This window comes from Schistocerca cancellata, chromosome 6 (assembly GCF_023864275.1).
Source record: "Schistocerca cancellata isolate TAMUIC-IGC-003103 chromosome 6, iqSchCanc2.1, whole genome shotgun sequence".
In the NCBI taxonomy this organism is placed as follows: Eukaryota; Metazoa; Arthropoda; class Insecta; order Orthoptera; family Acrididae; genus Schistocerca; species Schistocerca cancellata.
Window position 1 is genome coordinate 674,463,796 of NC_064631.1, and position 20,965 is coordinate 674,484,760.

General features: G+C 41.1%; 2 non-coding genes across 2 annotated transcripts; both read left to right on the top strand.

The window, feature by feature from the left end:
- The first annotated feature begins 19,008 nt into the window (after positions 1 to 19,008).
- Trnat-ugu (transfer RNA threonine (anticodon UGU)) lies at positions 19,009 to 19,083 on the top strand. Its single transcript has one exon. It is a non-coding gene; the product is annotated as a tRNA-Thr (tRNA).
- A 366-nt stretch (positions 19,084 to 19,449) lies between these two features.
- Trnat-ugu (transfer RNA threonine (anticodon UGU)) lies at positions 19,450 to 19,524 on the top strand. Its single transcript has one exon. It is a non-coding gene; the product is annotated as a tRNA-Thr (tRNA).
- Positions 19,525 to 20,965: the final 1,441 nt, after the last annotated feature.

Genomic DNA, 20,965 nt, shown 5'->3' on the forward strand with positions numbered 1-20,965 from the left:
CATTTCATCTCCATCGACACGCAGGTTGCCAAAGTGGCGTCAAATCGAAAGACCTGCACCAGGTGAACGGTCTACCCGACGGGGGGCCTTAGCCACACGACATTTCATTTCATACCTTATGCGATGATGGTAGATGTGGGAAAAGTTTAGTGGGGTGATGAACTGCCCTGGCAATTTACAATTAATATATTTAATTGGCTGATTAATTTTGATACTTAAGCAACAAATTTTTGAAGTGGGGCAGCAGCTGCACTTTCACACCTATTTTAGAAATGAAATGCTACAACTGGTCCTCCAAGACTACTCAAACAGGCTCAAAACCCAGCCATCTATACTTGCCCAATACACTCACATTCACATTGATTACTATTACACATGAACAAATAAACAACACAGACAACAATGAAAACATAAACCATATGTTAACTACTATGAAGCAAAATAACATTACACATAGTATAATTATGACAGCTGGTAGACCTTTGTTCACATTGTGCAATTGTTTGTTAACAACTAAAACCAGTTTATATATATTATATCTTTACAATCATACCATAATAAAAAAAATGGCTCTGAGCACTATGGGACTCAACATCTTAGGTCATAAGTCCCCTAGAACTTAGAACTACTTAAACCTAACTAACCTAAGGACATCACACACACCCATGCCCGAGGCAGGATTCGAACCTGCGACCGTAGCAGTCCCGCGGTTCCGGACTGCAGCGCCAGAACCGCTAGGCCACCGCGGCCGGCTCATACCATAATAGTAGCTCAAATGAAGCAACAAAAAATTAAAACAATATATTTGTGTTGAATTGCTGCTTTGAGACACTTGTGTCAGAGTCTTGTACTACACATAGCCTGAAAGAGAGAGAGAGAGGGGGGGGGGGGGGGGGGAAGGAGAAGAAGAATTCTGGGTCTGCAAAGTAAGGCTTTCTGGTGATCACTAAACTACACATATAACACATGCACTTGCTGTTGCAAGAAACAGGCAGTGTGGATATATTGGGGCTTGCATCAACTGTCGGCAGAATTAAGTCAACATCCTGCTGTTGATAGATGGGGTGCCCGGGTGTGCTGGCCATGGCATCTTTGGCACAGGTAGGTAGGCAGATGAAGGGCAGGGAGTCATGCCTGAGTTGCTAGAAAGGCGTGCTGTCTTGTGTATTCTCAAAGAACTGGCTGCCTCTTTATCTACTTGTGCCTGCTTGGTCCTGTACTTTGGAAACAGAAACAGCTGTCCCTTTGCAAAATCTTTACACCAGTCTGAGCTCCTTAAATACATATACTCGAAACCTCTGCCAAGTATCAACAGCCCATCTAATCATAGCTACAATGGTCATGCCACTATCTACCGAAGACTGTTGATCAAGGCCTTAGCTTCTGACAACAACAGTAAAATTACTTCTTTATTTACATTGATACCACAAACAACAATAACTACAAACCTGAGATAAGTCTGACCTAGTACTGTCACCTATACACATCTTCCAGAGCAGCAAGTTGCATATTTAGCTTTTCCAATGTTTTACTAGTACCATATTTCTTAAATTTTGTGCACGCTTTTCTGTTTAAAAGGTTTAGTCTCATGTTTAGTAAGTGTAAATTCATTCAGTCTGTAACATAGTTTTCATTTCTTCTGAACAGTTGTGACAGTTCACATCCTTTATTTCTTTGCTTGTTGTCCTCAGTGTCAACGTACTGGCTGAAAAAATAAGGGGTGGAAGTGCAGTACTGTCTACTGTAAATGATGTAGCTGACAGGTGCACATTTGCGTTCCACAGTTATTTACTTTCACTTTTCACAATCCCCCCCTCCCCTATATACACATTTAATATGGCCAGTGCACTATTGTTTAACTTTCAATAAGCCTCATTAATAGTTTTCAGGTGATCATCCACATACTGCTACAATAGTTTACTATTGAAAATCTATGAGCAGTAAAAACCTAACCACAAAGTTCACAGGTCTTGAAAAATAGAAAGGTACATATGGAGCAGACACACGGCCTAATTGTGTAACACTTATTTCACAGATAAGTTGAAGCATTGTTGTTGTTCTAACCAACACAGGTTTCTCATCTGAAACTCAGTCGTGGACTGACTGTCTCTGGACCAAAAAGTGGGCCCTTATGCATCATCACAATAATAGGTATTGAAACTTCACATTGTTCAAAGTTAAAGTTACAGAAATTACAATTAAAACATCACTCATTAAATTAACTGAATACATCAAAAAATTCCTTCCTTTTAACAGTTTCTTTTACTACAAGGTTTAGGCTGAACTATTTGTTTCAATGATGAAATTAACATATATAGTTATGCAAACTATACTTTTAATGAAACTGGAAATTACTTTGGAATTAATTAAGGGCTGGCTTTGCTAACATGTTTTCGAATAGATCCAAATAGATCCTTTAAGAATACTGTTAGTTGTTCCTCCTAATGTTTATAATTAGTACAGAATTTATATCTGTTTACATGTCAACAACAGAATTTAAGTTACGAAACAATAACTGATTTCATCCTACAACAAAAGTATTAACTAGGAATAATTGAAATGAATTAGAAAATCAATTACATACTTAAAACTAAGCACAAAATTAGACCTGGTGTTATATTCCTTAAGACTAAGGGCCAACCTTTCTCTTTTATGAAAATGCAGATTATGCTCATGTGTCTTAATAATAATTAGTCAAAAATGAAAAAAAAAAAAACTAATTTAAGGAGGAAGATGGCAAAACAAGAGAGGAAGTAAAAATATCCCAGCTGACTTCGTCGCACAGTCAGCTACACAGCATATAAAAGGATCAGTGTCCAGTGGTGTCACATCAAGAGAGTAGCAAGTTGCATATCTAGGTTTCTATCTGTTTTTATGGTACTTCTTCAGTCAGTCGTGCTAGCATGGGTAGGATGGGTGCATGCCGTGTGTGGATGAACGAGGAGCTAGTCACAATTCACGAATAGCTGAATGTGCATTTGGCTGTGGTCAGCCATCTTCAGGTTGCTGCCTTGAGGTGAAGTGGTGTGGAAAATTTGGGACATCACATGGAACACCCCATGTGTCCACAAGCCCTGCTGCTGAGGCACCATCTAGTGTACCTGATGCAGTGGATCTGCCCTCACAGCAGGGTGAATGGTGGGTGGTAATGCATCTGCATCACTCAACGCAGAGGACTAGTGCGGAAGCTGGCTGTCTGGACTTACCTAATCACACTGTGAGTGAACAGGTGGCTGATCCTTCAGCAGGGTCCGAGCAGGCACAAGTGGGCAAGGTGTTGCTACTTACCAGGATCTCCAAGGTTAGCCATGTTACGGAACCTCTTAGTACAGACAGAGTCTTGTGAAGTACAGTTGAACACTATTTCTGAAAACTGTCTTGAGTGTCAGCTAGTTTGGCAGCCCATACGAAATGAAAATATCTTAGACCTTGTAGCTACAAGCAACCAGATCTTATTGATAGCATCAGTATTGGGATGGGGATTAGTGATCAAGATGTCATTATGGCAACTATCGCTATGAAAGTTAATAAATCAATCAAGAAGGGTGACTTAGTGAATTAACATCACTTAGTTCCAGTAAGATGGACATAGAAGAACTATGGGCAAAGTTTAAACAGATTATAGATTGTGGTCTGGAAAACTATGTGCCTAGTAAGTGGATTAAGGATGGAAAGGAGCCACCATGGTTTAACAATGAAATCTAGAAAATGATGAGGAAGCAAAGGCTGTTGCACTCTCTGCTCAAAAGAGAACTTCATATAACAGGAGGCATAGGTTAATAGAGATTCGTGTGTCTGTGAAAAGATCTATGCGCGAATCATACATCTACCACCGTCATATCTTAGCAAGAGATTTGGCTGAGAACACAAAAAAATTCTGTTCCTAAGAGGGTCTAAGGCTTCATCCTTGGCATAGAGAAATAACTGAAAGATTTGAAAACAAATAAGTCACCATGTCAAGATGGAATCCCAATTCAGCTTTACAAAGCATACTGTAAGGCACTGGCCTCGTACTTAGCTTGCATTTATCCTGAATATCTCGCCCAGCACAAAGTCCCAAGTGACTCAAGAAAAGTGCAAGTGACTCCTGTATACAAGAAGAGTAAAAGAACAGAGATGCAAAATTACAGACCAATACGTCTAACATCAGTCTGCTGCAGCATCCTTGAACATATTCTCAGTTCAAATACAATAAATTTTCTTGAGACTGAGAAGTTTATGTTCATGATTCAGCATAGTTTTAGAAAGCACTGCTCATGCAAACCTCAGTTTGTCCTTTTCTCACATGATGCAGGCTGTTAATGAAGGTATGAGCAAATGGAATAGACTCCCATATATGTGGGTGGCTTGAAGACTTCTTCAGAAATAGAACCCAGTATGTTGTCTTCAATGGCGAATGTTTTCATCAGAGACAAGGGTATCTTCAGAAGTGCTTCAGGAAAGTGTGATAGGACCATTATTATCATCTACATACATAAATTATCTGGTGAACAGGATGGGCAGCAATCTGCGGTTGTTTGCTGATGATGTGTGGTGAATGGGAAGGTGTCAAGGTTGAGTGACTGTTGGAGCTAGAACATGACTTAGACAAAATTGTTAGTTGGTGTAATGAATGGCAGCTAGCTCTAAATGTAGAAAAATGTGAGTTAATGTAGATGAGTAGCAAAACCAAACCCATAAAGTCCAGATACAGCATTAGTAGTGTCCTGCTTGACACAGTCACATCATTTAAACATCTGGGCATAACACTGCAAAACAATATAAAATGGAACAAGCGGTAGGGACAGCAAATAGTCAGTCCTGGTTTATTGGGAAATTTTTTGGGAAACTGTGGTTTATCTATAAAGGAGAATGCATATATGATGCTAATGCAAACTATTCTTGAGTACTATTTAAATGTTTGGGATCCATAACAAGTCAGATTAGTGTTATGGAGATGTTTCGTGAACTCAGATGGGAATGCTTGGAGAGTAGATGACATTCTTTTTTAAGGAACACTATTGAGAAAATTTAGAGAAACAGCATTTGAAGCTGACTACAGAACAATTCTACTGCCACCAATGTACATTTTGCATAAGAACCATGAAGATAAAATACAAGAAATTAGGGCTCATATAGAGGCATATATGCAGTCGTTTTTCCCTTGTTCTATTTGCGAGTGGAACAGACTAGGAAATGATTAGTAGTGTGGTACACAGTACCCTCCAATATGCAAGATATGGTAGCATACAGATTATGTATGTAGATGTAGATACAGATTACAACGCTACTTTCTCAAGTAGCTTATCAATCTCTAATATCATTTCATACATCATTACTCACATCATGCTATCGGCAACCTTCAATGTATTACATATAATATCAATTTATACCAAATTTATCTGTCATTTCAGTCTCTAGTGGGAACTGCAAATTTCACCAGACTATCAAAGAACAACATGTCATTTGTCATTTAAAATTAAATTCTACGAAAGAGGTTGCATAATATAAACTAAATAAAGAAGTTGACCTCATTTGTTTCCACTCACCCACACACTCACACCTGTAACTCATGGAAAAGTACACTTACACATGAGGCTGGAAAACATGAGCTGGTACAGACTTTCATGGGTGATAGCAGATACTTAGGGTAGAGTACCAGCATCCATTGTCTCAGTCATTCGGTCACCCAAAACAAAGATAAATTAAGCTGCAATGATAGAGAGGCCCTGGACACAAAAATATTCCATATATCACACAAAAAGTTTCATGACATTCCAGTAGGATACAACAGAAATAAATTCAATAATCACCTATCAAAATTTTAAGATTCTCAGAAAATACATTATTTCTATTGTGATAGGGACAGGTGACTTGCAAATTTACAACATCACTGCATCATGAGTATGGACATCCATTCTTCCTAGCTTGTCAGGCCAGAAACTGTGGCTGTGTACCAGATTAATCATTACCCTTATCCAATATGATCCCTAAGCTCACACATAATGAAGCAACTAGGAATTGGCACAAAATGTCCTTAAACAGGGAAAACTCCAGTAGACTTGTGGTATGAATAAAAGAAAAAAAATGATGTAATATAATAGCAAAAATAATCAATTATTGACAACATAATGTAATTGGATAGATAAAAAAATCTACTTGTCAAGCAGCAGCAGGAGAGCACATACACATACAGGCTTTTGGAGGCAGTGGCTCCTTCTTCTGTCAGGAGAGTTGAAAGGGAAGGAAGAGGTGTGAAAGAAATGGACTGGAGAGGTTTAGGGAAAGTGGTACACCATGGTTCTGGGGAGACTTACCGACAGGACAAGAAGGAAAGACTGGTTGTTGGGGACTGCACTGGATGAGCTTTGAAAACCTGAGAGCTTAAAGGTGGAAGACAGATTAATATTCAAGACAGATATTTCTACTATAACATTGTGCATGAGTTAAAAAGAGTGAAAAGCTAAGTGCACTGCATATAACAGAGATGGGAGGGGTGACGGCAAAAAATAGCCAGGTTCGAAAATCAAAGATGTAGAAAACTAAAATGGAGTGAAGAAGGGAGTAGTTAGTGTAAAGAAATGCTTAGACAGAAGCAATTAACGTAAATGACTGCCACCCAATTCAATCAGGATGAATGGGCATAGGCAAAGGGTGTATAAAGGCAACACACAATATCCTGTTGCAAAAAATGCTGTACAACATGACAGTCATGGCCTCTGTGCCTGTTTCACCACACACACCATCTAGATTCTTCCTCCAGACACCAGTTTCTTGGAACTCCACATGTGGGAACTACCACACCAAATGTCCTTGGTTCTTGCCACCACCTGGCCTTAACTTACGTTAATTCCTTCCATCTCAGCATTTCTTCACAGTAACTACTATTTTCCTCACTCCATTTTAGTTTTCTACATCTCTGATTTCCTGCCTGTCTATATTTTGCCATCCCCCCTACCATCTCTGTAACATGCAATGCACTTATCTTTTCACTCTTATTAACTTTTGCACAATGTTTTAAGAGTAATCTCTGTCTTGTATATTACCCTGTTTTCCACCTTTAAGCTCTCAGGTTTTCAAATCTTGTCCAGTGCCATCCCCAACAATCAGTCTTTCCTTCTCATCCTGACTGGTAAGTCTCCCCTGACCCAGGATTCTGGGTGACTTTTCTAAACTGTACCACTTTCCATAAACCTCTCCAGTCCTTTATCTTCACCCCTCTTCCTTCCCCTTCATCTCTTCTGACAGAAGAAGGAGCCACTGGCTCCGAAAGCTTGTAAAAGTTAAACCCTTTTGTATGTGTGTTCCCCTGCCACTGTTTGGTGAGTGGATTTTTTTTTATGTATCCATTTGCATTAGACTGTCAGATAAAATGATGTGCATGTCAAGTGAGTAATGACAGGACAAGGATATTTACCATCCACGGGCTGTACATCACAGTCTGAACAAGGGAAGGGAAAGTTTATCCTCTATCATGATTTCCTCTATTCTCTCCTCTCTGAACTTGAGTACTCCAATAAGTCATATTTATTTAACAAAAGATCTCTCTACTAGATGATCATTGAGCTAATGCTGCTACCAGTCTTTATTTACTACTATACCACACAAAATCTATGCTAAGAAACTACTAAAATAACACAGTAACACATACACTTAATGAATTAAACTAGACCTTGTAACTGTTCTCTGCTTCCAAAGAAACTTGCATCCTAAGAACAAAAATATTTGACTGGTTTGCAAATGTTAATGAACTACCTTCTCCTGGTAGTTGGTGATCAGTTGCTGTACAAACTTTTTTAGGTTGCTGATATGAAGCAAACACTTTTCATTTCCAGTGTGTGGTTCAACCAAAATGTGTGTCTATCAGCATCATTTTTTTTTAATTCTTTTAATGTCTAGACCACATGTTCATAAAACAATTAAAATAAGATGACTATTTCTGGTTGTATGTACTGACCATCTTCAAATGATGAATATACAGAATATGTATTGTACACCAACTGGTCATAGCAGCAGTAATCATCAAGCTGTGACATACATTTGTGTAGAAATCAACGTGAATAACAATTTTATTTTTAACAGTAACAAGACAGTCAGGTTGCACACCATATGCTTATGAGACCAGATTGAACAATCCAGCTATATCAGTAAAAAACACAACTATCATTCACTTACAACTGTGCATAAGTACAGTGAAAAAGGCTTTTAGGCAATAGCACAAAAATTGAGAAAGACTGAACACCCTGGCTGATAAATTTCTCAATTTTTGTGCTGCTACGTAAAAGCCTTTTTTGCTGAACTTGCCTTTCATACAGATGCAAGTTAATGGTTTCTGTAATTTTTACTTATACAGTCAGTTTGTTCAACCTGCTGTCTCATAAGAATATGATGTACAGCTTGGCTTGGTTTGCTGGCTTTTTTTCTTCCTTTCTTTTTTTTTAAAAAAAATATTCATTTTGCTTTCTACATGAATGCATGTCACAGTATGAAATTACTACTGCTGTATGCAGTTTGTGTTCATCCTGAATTTTGTATATGCACAATCTGAAGATGGTTGTTACTTACAGTGGAAACTAGCTAGTCATCTAATTTTAATCATTTTTTGTTAATGTTGTCTAGGCATTAAAAGGTTTTTACAGATTTTTTAAATTTTAATAAATTACATAAAGATCACTTTCTCCATACCTGATAATGTCAGACATTACTACACTGTGTGTGATCATCAGTTTTCTTTTTTTTAATACTAGAAGATCCTTTATATTGCAGATAGAAGATAGAGCATTGCTCTTTCTTTTTGAGTGGGGCCACGGCTCACTTCTGGTTAGCAGTCCCTTTGACGGTGCCAAATTGTTGTTTAGGTTGGGCCTAAACCTTACCTGGCAGCATGGACAATGGCACAGTGAAAAATCAGATACCTGTCATCCCTGCATGACCTGGCAAATGAGCACTGCTGCTCACTGTCACTGTCTACATAAGGACTGCAGCATTCATTCTCACCTACACCGCCCTCTTCAGTCAGTAAACATTCTAACAGGTTTTGGCCTCAGCTTCTAATTCTCCTCTGGTAGGTACAATATTTACAGAGAGCTATGGGAGACTTATCATTAGTTTCTCAGTGTAGGGGGAAGATACTATTTGTGAGACTGCCCCCTCTTCATTACTGATTGTGTTCTCTTTTTGCTACATTTCGATCTGTGAAATATGGCGGTTCACACATGTCAAGGTATCATTTCCAGTTCCAAGTGATAGTGTCGGTATGCACATTCATGTGCTTTGTGCTTGAAGAAAGGGTATAGCCTGCAAATTATGTCTCTCACTTGCTTATGCACAATTTACCACTTACCACCAGTGACAGTGATGACAATCCACAACAAATGGAATAGAAATACACTAAACAACTCACTACAATCACGTTTAACGGCCATATTAGCTACAGCATTCACAGCAGAGTGCCAAGAACACACATTGCTATTGGAGATGTGTGACATAGGTGGTCAGAACAACCCTAAACTTGACCGCTATTGTTCGTGACTCCAAATATTGTTCCTAAGTCATCCATAGCCTGAGTGCATAATTCTTATTTCACAGAGGCATGGCACTCTTTGTTTGTAGCCGTGCCATTGGTGACTATCTTGCCAAGAGGCACATGTTTTCTCTTGCCCTATTTGACTGTAGCATGCAGCACTGCATCGCAGAGGGGAGCTTTGGCTACTTAACTTTTGTATATTATTTTTGTCATATTCACTCTGGAACTCATCCACAATAGAAAGTATTTCTAATGATTCTTCTACTAACTTTGATAGGAGAGTGGCCAACTGTCACCCTACCCACTAGCGAATTCATCTTGGTCCAGTGGTGGTCCAGTACTAACCAGCAGACACCCTGCAACTTCATACAGACAATTGGTGCTTTAACTTCTGATGAAAGCTAGCCAATTGCAAAGCATCAGTTGGATTACAGCAACAAAATGGCATGAAATTAATCAGATGGATTAATTTGCTGCTAACTAAAAATGTTGTGCAAGCAAACAACCATTTAAAAAATCTAGTGGCTCATCTGCTAACACAGAAGTCTGTTGCACTGTGTCCTTAAGAAATTCTTTAAATAGTTGTAAGCTGGCCTAAATAACAGTTAATGAATATAAAACATCCATAAACATGAAATACAGGGCGTTTGTAAATGAATATCAGCGTTTTACTGCTTTATAATATTTAGTACATTAAACTTAGAGTTATAAATGATATGTCAAATGAAAGAGCAACTCAAACAGTTGTGTTTGGCACCAGTTCACATGTGCATTCTGCCGCAATCTGATAGACAACAGTAGTAGCGAAGATGGCGACTAGGGAACAGAAAGCGTTTTGTGTTTTGCAGTTTGCAAAGACCGAATCTGTACTTACTGTGCAACGTGCATTCCACCTGAAGTTCGGTTGTGATCCTCCAAGTGATAATAACATTGGTAGATGGTGTCATCAATTTGAAGATACCGGCTGCCTTTGTAAAGGGAAGAGCACAGGACGACCAAGAGTTAGTGAAGAGACTGTTGAGCGAGTGAGAGATTCGTTCACTTGTAGCCCAAAGAAATCAGTCCAGAAGGCTAGTAGTGATTTACAAGTTCCTGTGTCGACTGTTTGGAAAGTTTTAAGAAAATGCGTACAACTACATCCTTACCGTTTACAGTTATTACAGGCTCTAAAGCTGATAGACCATGGATTACGTGCCAACTTTGCAAACGAAATGTTGTTTCATGATGAAGATTTTCTGGATCATGTTGACTTCAGTGATGAATCGACCTTTCACCTTAGTGGACATGTTAACACTCACAATGTGTGCATCTGGGGCTCAGAAAATCCTCACAAGGTGGTACAAATGCAACAAGATACCCCTAAAGTGAATCTTTTTTGTGCCGTATCCTGGTGGAAAGTTTATGGGCCTTTCTTTTTTGGTGAACCTACTGTAACTGGTACTTCTTACCTTGATACACTAGAGCAGCAGCTCTTCCCTCAGTTGGAATAAGATGAGCCAGAGAACTTCATTTTCCAGCAAGATGGTGCACCACCTCACTGGCATAGCGAAGTATGCCATTGGTTGAACTTTACTGTACCCAAGCATTGGGTAGGCCACAAGGGGCCCAATGACAGGGCTCGCTTTGCATGGCCTCCACGTTCACCCGACCTAATGCCATGTGATATTTTCCTTTGGAGCTTCATCAAGGATCGTGTGTACATGCCTCCGCTACCAGCAGACCTCCATGAATTAAGAAACCGGACTGAAGCGGCTGTTGCTACAATTACTGAAGACACACTTATCAACGTTTGGGAAGAACTTGGCTATAGACTTGATGTGTGCCGTGTGATAAATGGTGCTCACATTGAACATTTATAAGGTTCTTGGAAAACTTTGAGTTGCTCTTTCATTTGACATATCATTTATTTCATTTGATATATCATTTATAACTGTAAGTTTAATATAATAAATATTATAAAGTGTTAAAACGCTGATATTCATTTATAAACACCCTGTATTAATTAAATGAAATGGGAATAATCTGTTAGAACAAAGATGTACTCTGCTGCCAGAATTATGTTCAATACTGAACCCATTCACATCAAAAGAAACTAGTTCCTGAAATGGTCATTTTATTACCTTGATAATACGCACAATAGTTAAATGTTATTTGAAATAGTTGCAGTTAAAGTGAGCAGAACATACATAGGTAATATTTACTTTGTGCCAGCAGCATTGTCCAGTGCATTCAATCATTAATCCAAGCAAATTCTAACATCCAACCAGTTCACTGGGGTTTGATAAACAATTGATTGTCAACACAAAGTTCAATACAACTGTTCATACTAAAACATTATGGGGTACATTTCCAGAATTGTAAACTATTCCACTGAAATAACTAAGTCAAACTTTCTGCATACCATCTTATCACAAGTGGCTCATAGGCGGCATGGAATCTTCCCCACTCAAAGAACAGCAAGTGGAAGACCACTCACACAAACTGCTCCCTTTATCATCAACTTTGTCATATGGTTACAACAGCAGGCTCAACAGCTCTCAATTTCTATACCACCATTGTGTTAGCTCTTAATTTCTATACCACCACTGTGATTATTTACAAGATTCATATTTCACATTTCACATTAAACATACAAGATATACATAAGTGTAGGCTTCCGTGACCACTCTCACAGTCAATAAAATTCTTCTAGATCTTCGACTGCATTACCAATGTATGATACTTCTAATGTTTCAGCCACTATTGCAAGTGGCCTTCCTCATGGCTTGCTTTCTTTCATTTTTTTCTTTCTTTTTCTTTTTTTCCACTAACTAATGAATGAAAGTTTCATTCTTATATTCTGTCAAAAAGAGCCTGGTATCAAATTCTGACAGGCTACTCAAGAAGAGGAGGATGGGTCTTAGATGTCCTTTATTCGTGTCTTCATTATTTCTTTTCATTGGTGGAAATAGATATTCTTGATTTGTATTTTGCTTTTATTGCTTGCCACTGGTGGAAATATGCAAATGGGAAACAGCTAGCAATTGTGACATAATGCTGTTTATTTGCTGCCTGGTGATAGCTGAGGTGTGCCAGTCCTCTGTGTACCAGTGGTCTCCTGCACACCTGTGTTTGTTGCTTTGCGTGAGCTGCTGTTCCATAGCATCATCACTGCTGGCAGCTGAGATGCTGGAAGTCAGCACCCGTCCTCTATATTCATGTTTGCAGGTCGCTTAGCTATTTCTGTCACCTCTCAAATCTTCCTCCTGAAGGTAACAGGCTGTTTTGCCAGTACACAGGCTTCCAGAAATTCTAGATGTTTGCCACAATCATCCTGGTGTTCTGTCAATGCTGACTTGGTGAGTTGTCTTAGTCAGATACATCTTTCATGTTCAGATACCAGTATGTTGATGGGTCAGCCTTTCTCACCTACATACACTTGTCCACACTTGCACCTGATTTAATAAACTTCAGCAGCATGTAACTTATCAACTGTATCTTTTGTTGAGCCAAGAATATATTTTATACTGTTGCAGCTTTGAAAAATTAGCTGGATAACTGCTCATCAGTGAATTTTGTCCAAAATCCAGTGACCCATTGAACATATGGCAGTAGGGCAATGTTTTGTGGATTCTTTCTGCTATTCCCTATTGTTATCATCCTTTGCTGCCATAATTTTATCTATCATCTTCATCCCATAACCATTGGCTCTAAAACTGCATCTGAGGTTTTGTAGTTCATCCTTCAGATGTTCTTCATTGCTGATCCTGTGCAGGACAGATTTCTCCTGCATGGTGTCATAGTGGGAGAAGGCATGAAGGTGCCTGTCCATGCTGGTGGGCTTTTGATATACTCTATGGCCATGTTTATCATCAGGCTTTCAGTCACCTTCACCTCAAGGAAAGGCACAACCCCAGTCTTTTCTATCTCCATAGTGAATTGGATTCTGCTGTGTTGCTGACCGAGATGTTGGTGGAAGTTCTGTAGCTCTTCTTCTCCATGTGACAAGATAATGAACGTGTCATCAACGTATCAGAGCCAGCATTCAGGGCATAATGGTATGGACTGGAGTGCTGTTGCTTCAAATGCTTCCATGAAGGTGTCTGCTCCAATAGGCAAGAGAGGGGAACCGATAGCTACACAATGTATCTGTTCATAGAATCCCCCTTACCACCTGAAATAAGTGGTCATTAAATAGTGTCCCACTAGTCCACAGACATTAGGTGCCACACATCCCTCTAAGATGCTCACTGTGCCTGACACTGCTACATTCATGAGTAAAGACTTCATATTGAAGCTGACCATCAGGTCCATAGCCGACATACAGTTTTCTTCTAAAAATGCTACAAAATACGCGGAGTCCTTAATGTATGAATCTGTGTGGCTCACCAAATGCTGAAGCTTTGGAGCCAGTTCTTTTGCTAGACTGGAGGTTGGTGAATTAATGCTATTCACAATGGGTCAAAAAGTCTAACAAAAGCACTGGCTCTGTAGTGTCAGCATTTGCTGAGCCACACAGATTCATATGTTAAGGACTCCCATCAGTTTTGTAGCACTTATAGAAGAAAGGTGCATCTCTGTTATTGACCTGACAGTCAGCTTCAAAATGAAATCTTTATCCACAAAGGTACCAGTGTCAGACACTGTGAACACCTTATTGGAATGCATGGCACCAAACATCTGTGAGCTAATGCACCACTGCTTAGTGACCACTTACACTCCTGGAAATTGAAATAAGAACACCGTGAATTCATTGTCCCAGGAAGGGGAAACTTTATTGACACATTCCTGGGGTCAGATACATCACATGATCACACTGACAGAACCACAGGCACATAGACACAGGCAACAGAGCATGCACAATGTCGGCACTAGTACAGTGTATATCCACCTTTCGCAGCAATGCAGGCTGCTATTCTCCCATGGAGACGATCGTAGAGATGCTGGATGTAGTCCTGTGGAATGGCTTGCCATGCCATTTCCACCTGGCGCCTCAGTTGGACCAGCGTTCGTGCTGGACGTGCAGACCGCGTGAGACGACGCTTCATCCAGTCCCAAACATGCTCAATGGGGGACAGATCCGGAGATCTTGCTGGCCAGGGTAGTTGACTTACACCTTCTAGAGCACGTTGGGTGGCACGGGATACATGCGGACGTGCATTGTCCTGTTGGAACAGCAAGTTCCCTTGCCGGTCTAGGAATGGTAGAACGATGGGTTCGATGACGGTTTGGATGTACCGTGCACTATTCAGTGTCCCCTCGACGATCACCAGTGGTGTACGGCCAGTGTAGGAGATCGCTCCCCACACCATGATGCCGGGTGTTGGCCCTGTGTGCCTCGGTCGTATGCAGTCCTGATTGTGGCGCTCACCTGCACGGCGCCAAACACGCATACGACCATCATTGGCACCAAGGCAGAAGCGACTCTCATCGCTGAAGACGACACGTCTCCATTCGTCCCTCCATTCACGCCTGTCGCGACACCACTGGAGGCGGGCTGCACGATGTTGGGGCGTGAGCAGAAGACGGCCTAACGGTGTGCGGGACCGTAGCCCAGCTTCATGGAGACGGTTGCGAATGGTCCTCGCCGATACCCCAGGAGCAACAGTGTCCCTAATTTGCTGGGAAGTGGCGGTGCGGTCCCCTACGGCATTGCGTAAGATCCTATGGTCTTGGCGTGCATCCGTGCGTCGCTGCGGTCCGGTCCCAGGTCGATGGGCACGTGCACCTTCCACCGACCACTGGCGACAACATCGATGTACTGTGGAGACCTCACGCCCCACATGTTGAGCAATTCGGCGGTACGTCCACCCGGCCTCCCGCATGCCCACTATACGCCCTCGCTCAAAGTCCGTCAACTGCACATACGGTTCACGTCCACGCTGTCGCGGCATGCTACCAGTGTTAAAGACTGCGATGGAGCTCCGTATGCCACGGCAAACTGGCTGACACTGACGGCGGCGGTGCACAAATGCTGCGCAGCTAGCGCCATTCGACGGCCAACACCGCGGTTCCTGGTGTGTCCGCTGTGCCGTGCGTGTGATCATTGCTTGTACAGCCCTCTCGCAGTGTCCGGAGCAAGTATGATGGGTCTGACACACCGGTGTCAATGTGTTCTTTTTTCCATTTCCAGGAGTGTATGTTGATGACACCTTCATTATTTGGCCTTGTGAAGAAGAACAGCTACAGAACGTCCAACAACACCTCAGCCAGCAGCACAGCAGATGCCAGCTCACTGTGGAGGTGGAGAAGACTGTGGTGCTGCCTCTCCTCCACATGGAAAATGACTGAAAGCCTGTTGGTAAACTTGGCCATAGAGTATACAGAAAGCCTACCAGCATGGATAGGTATGACATGCCTTCATTCACTATCACCCTACACAGGAGAAATCTGCCCTGCACACTTTAACAAAGACAGCCCACAGGATCAACGGTGGAGAACATCTGAAGGCTGGACTAAAAAACCTCAGGTCTATTGTTGGAGCCAATGGTTACGGGATGAAGATGATGGGTAAAACTATGGCAGCAAAGTATGAAGGCAATAGGTAAGTGCAGAAGAAAGCACAAAACATTGCCCTACCTCCATATCTTAAAGACACCAGATCACATGAAATCTGTGCCCATCCCACTCCCACAACACACCTTGCTTGTCACCATTGATGCAACATCCCTCTATACCACCATCCCCAATGTATATGGTTGGTCTGCTACTGAACATTTCCTCAGCCAGCACCCACCTGACTCCATTACTGCTCACTTTAATCGACTTTATACTGATCAACAACTATTTTGGTTTTGAGGGGCAGGCATACAAACAGACTAGGGGCACAGCGATGGAAACCACAATGGCTACTTCCCACACCAACCTTTTTGTCGGTCACTTGGAAATCCCAGAAGGTCAACTACACACTTACAGTACTTAGACTTTGACAGTTGCCATCCTTTCTATGTCAAATGTTCATCATCATACAGCCTTGGCTTTTGAGGCAAACACATTTATTCAGATGCAGACTCTTCACAGCAGTACACCACCATCCTCACCTCAAGCTTCACTGGATGTAATTGTCCCACCAGCCTTGTTCAAAAGCAGATTTCCCACGCCATCATATCCAATCCTTGTACTGCTGATCCCTCCAAAAATGACTTAGTAGTACATCTCTTGTCACTCGGTATTGTCCTTGTCTTAAATGTATTTATCAGCTACTTCAGCCAGGCTATGACTTCCAAAAATCATGTGCTGAAATGAGGTCCATTCTCTCCAACATTTTGCCCACCACAACTAGATTAGCTTTCATTGGCCTCCCAATCTCTGCAATATCCTTGTCAGATCCTATGCTCCGCCTGCACTCATTTCCCTGCCTTATGGCCCCTACCCCTGTGACTGTCCCGACTGTAAGACGTACCATATGCACTCTCCTACTGCCACCTACACTAGCTCTATAAATGGCAAAACATACACTAGCAAAGGGAGATCCACCTGCAAAACAACATGTCATATACTGGCTGTTTTGTAAACACCATTCGGTCTTTTACATTGGCATGACTATCACCAAGTTATCAGTTAGGATGAATGGGCATAGGCAGAGAGTGTATACTGGTGACACCCAACATCCTGTTGCAGAGGATGCTCTACAAGATGATAGCTGTAATCTTGGTGCCTGTTTCACCACATGCGCCATCTGGATTCTTCCCGCACACACCAGTTTCTCAGAACTCGACAGGTGGGAACAGGTGTTACAACATGTGTCTGGTTCTCACCACGCACCTGGCCTTAATTTATGTTAATTTCTTTGGTCAGCATTTCTTCACATTAACTATTCCTTTCCTCACTTCGTTTTAGTTTTCTATATCTTTCATTTTCTTATCAGTCTATTTTTCCCTGCCCTCTTCCCCCTCTATCACGTACAATGCAATTAGCTTTCTGCTCTTTTTAACTCATTCATGATGTTTTGGCAGTAATCTCTCTCTCTCTCTCTCTTGCATTTTACCCTGCCTTCCACCTTCAAGTTCTGTCAGGGTCCAGTGCAATCCCCATCATTCTTTCCTTCACATCCTGTCTGGTAAGTCTCACCTGACCCAGAGTCCTGGGTGACTTTTTTGAACTCTCCCCATTTCCTAAACCTCACCACTCCTTTTCCTTTGGGCGCTGATGACCATGCTGTTTAGCACCCGAAAACCTCAAAACATGCACACACTCCTTTTCCTTCACCCCTCCTCCTTCCCCTTCAACCCTTCTGCCTGGCTCCGAAAGCTTGCAAATTTAAATGCCTTTATACATGTGTACTCCTACTGCCACTTGGTGAGTAGATTTTTTTTATCTATCCAGCTACATTTTACTTTCAAAAATTGATTATTTTTGTTCATATGTTTATGTAAACAATATCTTGATTCCCAGTTATGATTCTGATTGATTTGAGCACTGTACAGTTTTGGATGACATACTTACTGCTATTTACAGAGGGAAGTGAAGCTGAAATTAAGTAAGTCTGAGTTTGTCAAGAAGAAAATGTAATTTGTAAGTCATGTAATTAACAAAAAAGAAAACAAATTGATTTGGAAAAATTAAAAGCTATTATAGATTTTCCAGCAGCAATCAACAAAACACCATAATATTCAAAATTTATGACATACCAGTCATTTAACCATCATGGTTTACATAATCTATTAAAGAAAAATATTATGTGGCATTGGACATCTGAATGTGAAGAATCTTTTCAAAATTTAAAGGAGGAATTAGTAAACAGTAAATTGGTGTACCATCCAGATTTTTCTTTGCCTTTTTGTAGGAGCACCGACTCAAGTTTCTCCAATTTGAGGGTTGAATTTTTTCAGTTGGTAGAAACAGATAAAACAGTGCAACACAGAAGAGTAGCATTCATCAGCAGAACTTTATTACTACATTTCTAATTTGAAACTATATATGACGGTAGTATCTGTTCCTGAAAGAACAGTTACCGTTGATGACCATGCAGCTTTGCTAGAAATGAAATGATAATTAAATTGACACCCTAGCTGCAAGCAGGCGTTGATAAACTTCATTGGGGACATGTTGAAAATGTGTGCCCTGACCGGGACTCGAACCCGGGATCTCCTGCTTACATGGCAGACGCTCTATCCATCTGAACCACCGCGGGCACAGAGGACAGAGGATAGTGCGTCTGCAGGGACTTATCCCTTGCATGCCCCCAGTGAGATCCACATTCCCAACATGTCCACAACACTACATTCGTAGTGCGCCTAATAGATGTTTGCCCATCATACTCATTACTCGTGGCAGATTAATCTACCAAGTCCCGTACGTGTTCGGGCATAGCGTGTGCGTTCGCACGAGAAGGTCAGGTGCGAACGCACATGCTATGCCCGAACTCGTACGGGACTTGGTAGATTAATCTGCCACGAGTAATGAGTATGATGGGCAAACATCTATTAGGCGCACTACGAATGTAGCGTTGTGGACATGTTGGGAATGTGGATCTCACGGGGGGCGTGCAAGGGATAAGTCCCTGCAGACGCACTATCCTCTGTGCCCGCGGTGGCTCAGATGGATAGAGCGTCTGCCATGTAAGCAGGAGATCCCGGGTTCGAGTCCCGGTCGGGGCACACATTTTCAACATGTCCCCAATGAAGTGTATCAACGCCTGCTTGCAGCTGGGGTGTCAATTTAATTATCATTTCATTTCTAGCAAAGCTGCATGGTCATCGACGGTAACTGTTCTTTCGGGAACAGATACTACCGTCATATATAGTTAAAAATATGGGTTCCCGGCCTTTGACCTTCTTGTGTGAACGCACACGCTATGCCCGAACTCGTACGGGACTTGGTAGATTAATCTGCCATGAGTAATGAGTATGATGGGCAAACATCTATTAGGCGCACTACGAATGTAGTGTTGTGGACATGTTGGGAATGTGGATCTCACGGGAGGCATGCAAGGGATAAGTCCCTGCAGACGCACTATCCTCTGTGCCTGCGGTGGCTCATATGGATAGAGCGTCTGCCATGTAAGCAGGAGATCCCGGGTTCGAGTCCCGGTCGGGGCACACATTTTCAACATGTCCCCAATGAAGTGTATCAACGCCTGCTTGCAGCTAGGATGTCAATTTAATTATCATTTCTAAATTGAAAGCTTTGGCAACATTCTCGGATTTCAAGAATTTGAGTGATATCTCTTAGCCCACAAGACATTAGCTTACACACACCACAAAGCCTTGATTTTTTTTATATATCAGTGCAGTTAAAGCATTCAGATGGACATTACATTTGCAGCAGTTCAATCTTAGAAATTAGGTTTATCAAAGGTAAGGAGGACATTATAGCCAATGCTCTTTCCAGAATACCTGTAAGAAACGGGAATGATGGTGGCCATGGGTAAAATGGGGATCAGATAAGATTGTTTTATTTACAAGAACTCAAGGATGAAAAACTGATTACATGTATTTGTAGAAACATGAGAAAGGAAAAAAAATGAAGATCCAAATTTGAGATTAGTTAAACATTACAGTTCAGATGGTGAGGTCAAGGTTAAAAAGTATAACACTAGATACAATGATTTATTATTCAGGAGGAAGTCTTTGGATAAACAAGAGTGGAAACTGTGTTTACCTGAGTGACATATACATGCATTAATTAATTACTTACACAAAAGTTACTGTCATTATGGAGCCAGTAAAACTGAGGAAATAGTAATTTTCAATAACTTGTGGAGGAGAGTAAAGAAGAGATTGGCTGGGTGCAAAAAGTGTCAGTGAATCAAGACCACTGCTATTTCATCCAATGATTTAATGAATTCAGTGCTTCCTAATGCTCCAAGAAAATTAATTGCTATCCATTTTCTAGGCCCACTGCCAACATCCACAGGGGGATGTCAACTTATTTTCATAGTTATGGATACTTTTGCAAATTCTGTGGAATTTCACCCCATAAAGAAGGCTAACACCAAATCATTTTCTACAAAAACTGGAAACTGATTATTTTTACAAAGTGGGGGCAACAAAATCAATTTCATCAGACAACCAATCTTAATTTACAGCTGAAAGATTTGCACAATCCATGGAGATGTACAAAATTAACCATATAAAGATTTCCACCTGTTTTCCACAAGGTAATATGAGTGAAAGGGCCATGAAAGAAATCAGTAGTTTATGCAGGACATGCTTTAGTAAGAAACACTCAGCTTGGACCAGGCATATATACAATATTGAGAACATTATTAACACTAGACAATGGAAGGGGTCAAAAAGACACCTGTGTTACTTTTTTCTTCAGTCAAACAATGGAAAATCCAGGATGGAATAACAACAATATTACAAAAGATAGTTGTACCCAACACATAGTGCAGATGCTGAGTCACAGATAGGCACAACAAAAAGACTGTCACAAAATGAGCTTTTGGCCAACAAGGCCTTTGTCAAAAATAAACATCCCCCCCCCCCCCACACACACACCCAAACACATACACACACACAAATGCAGCTCACACAC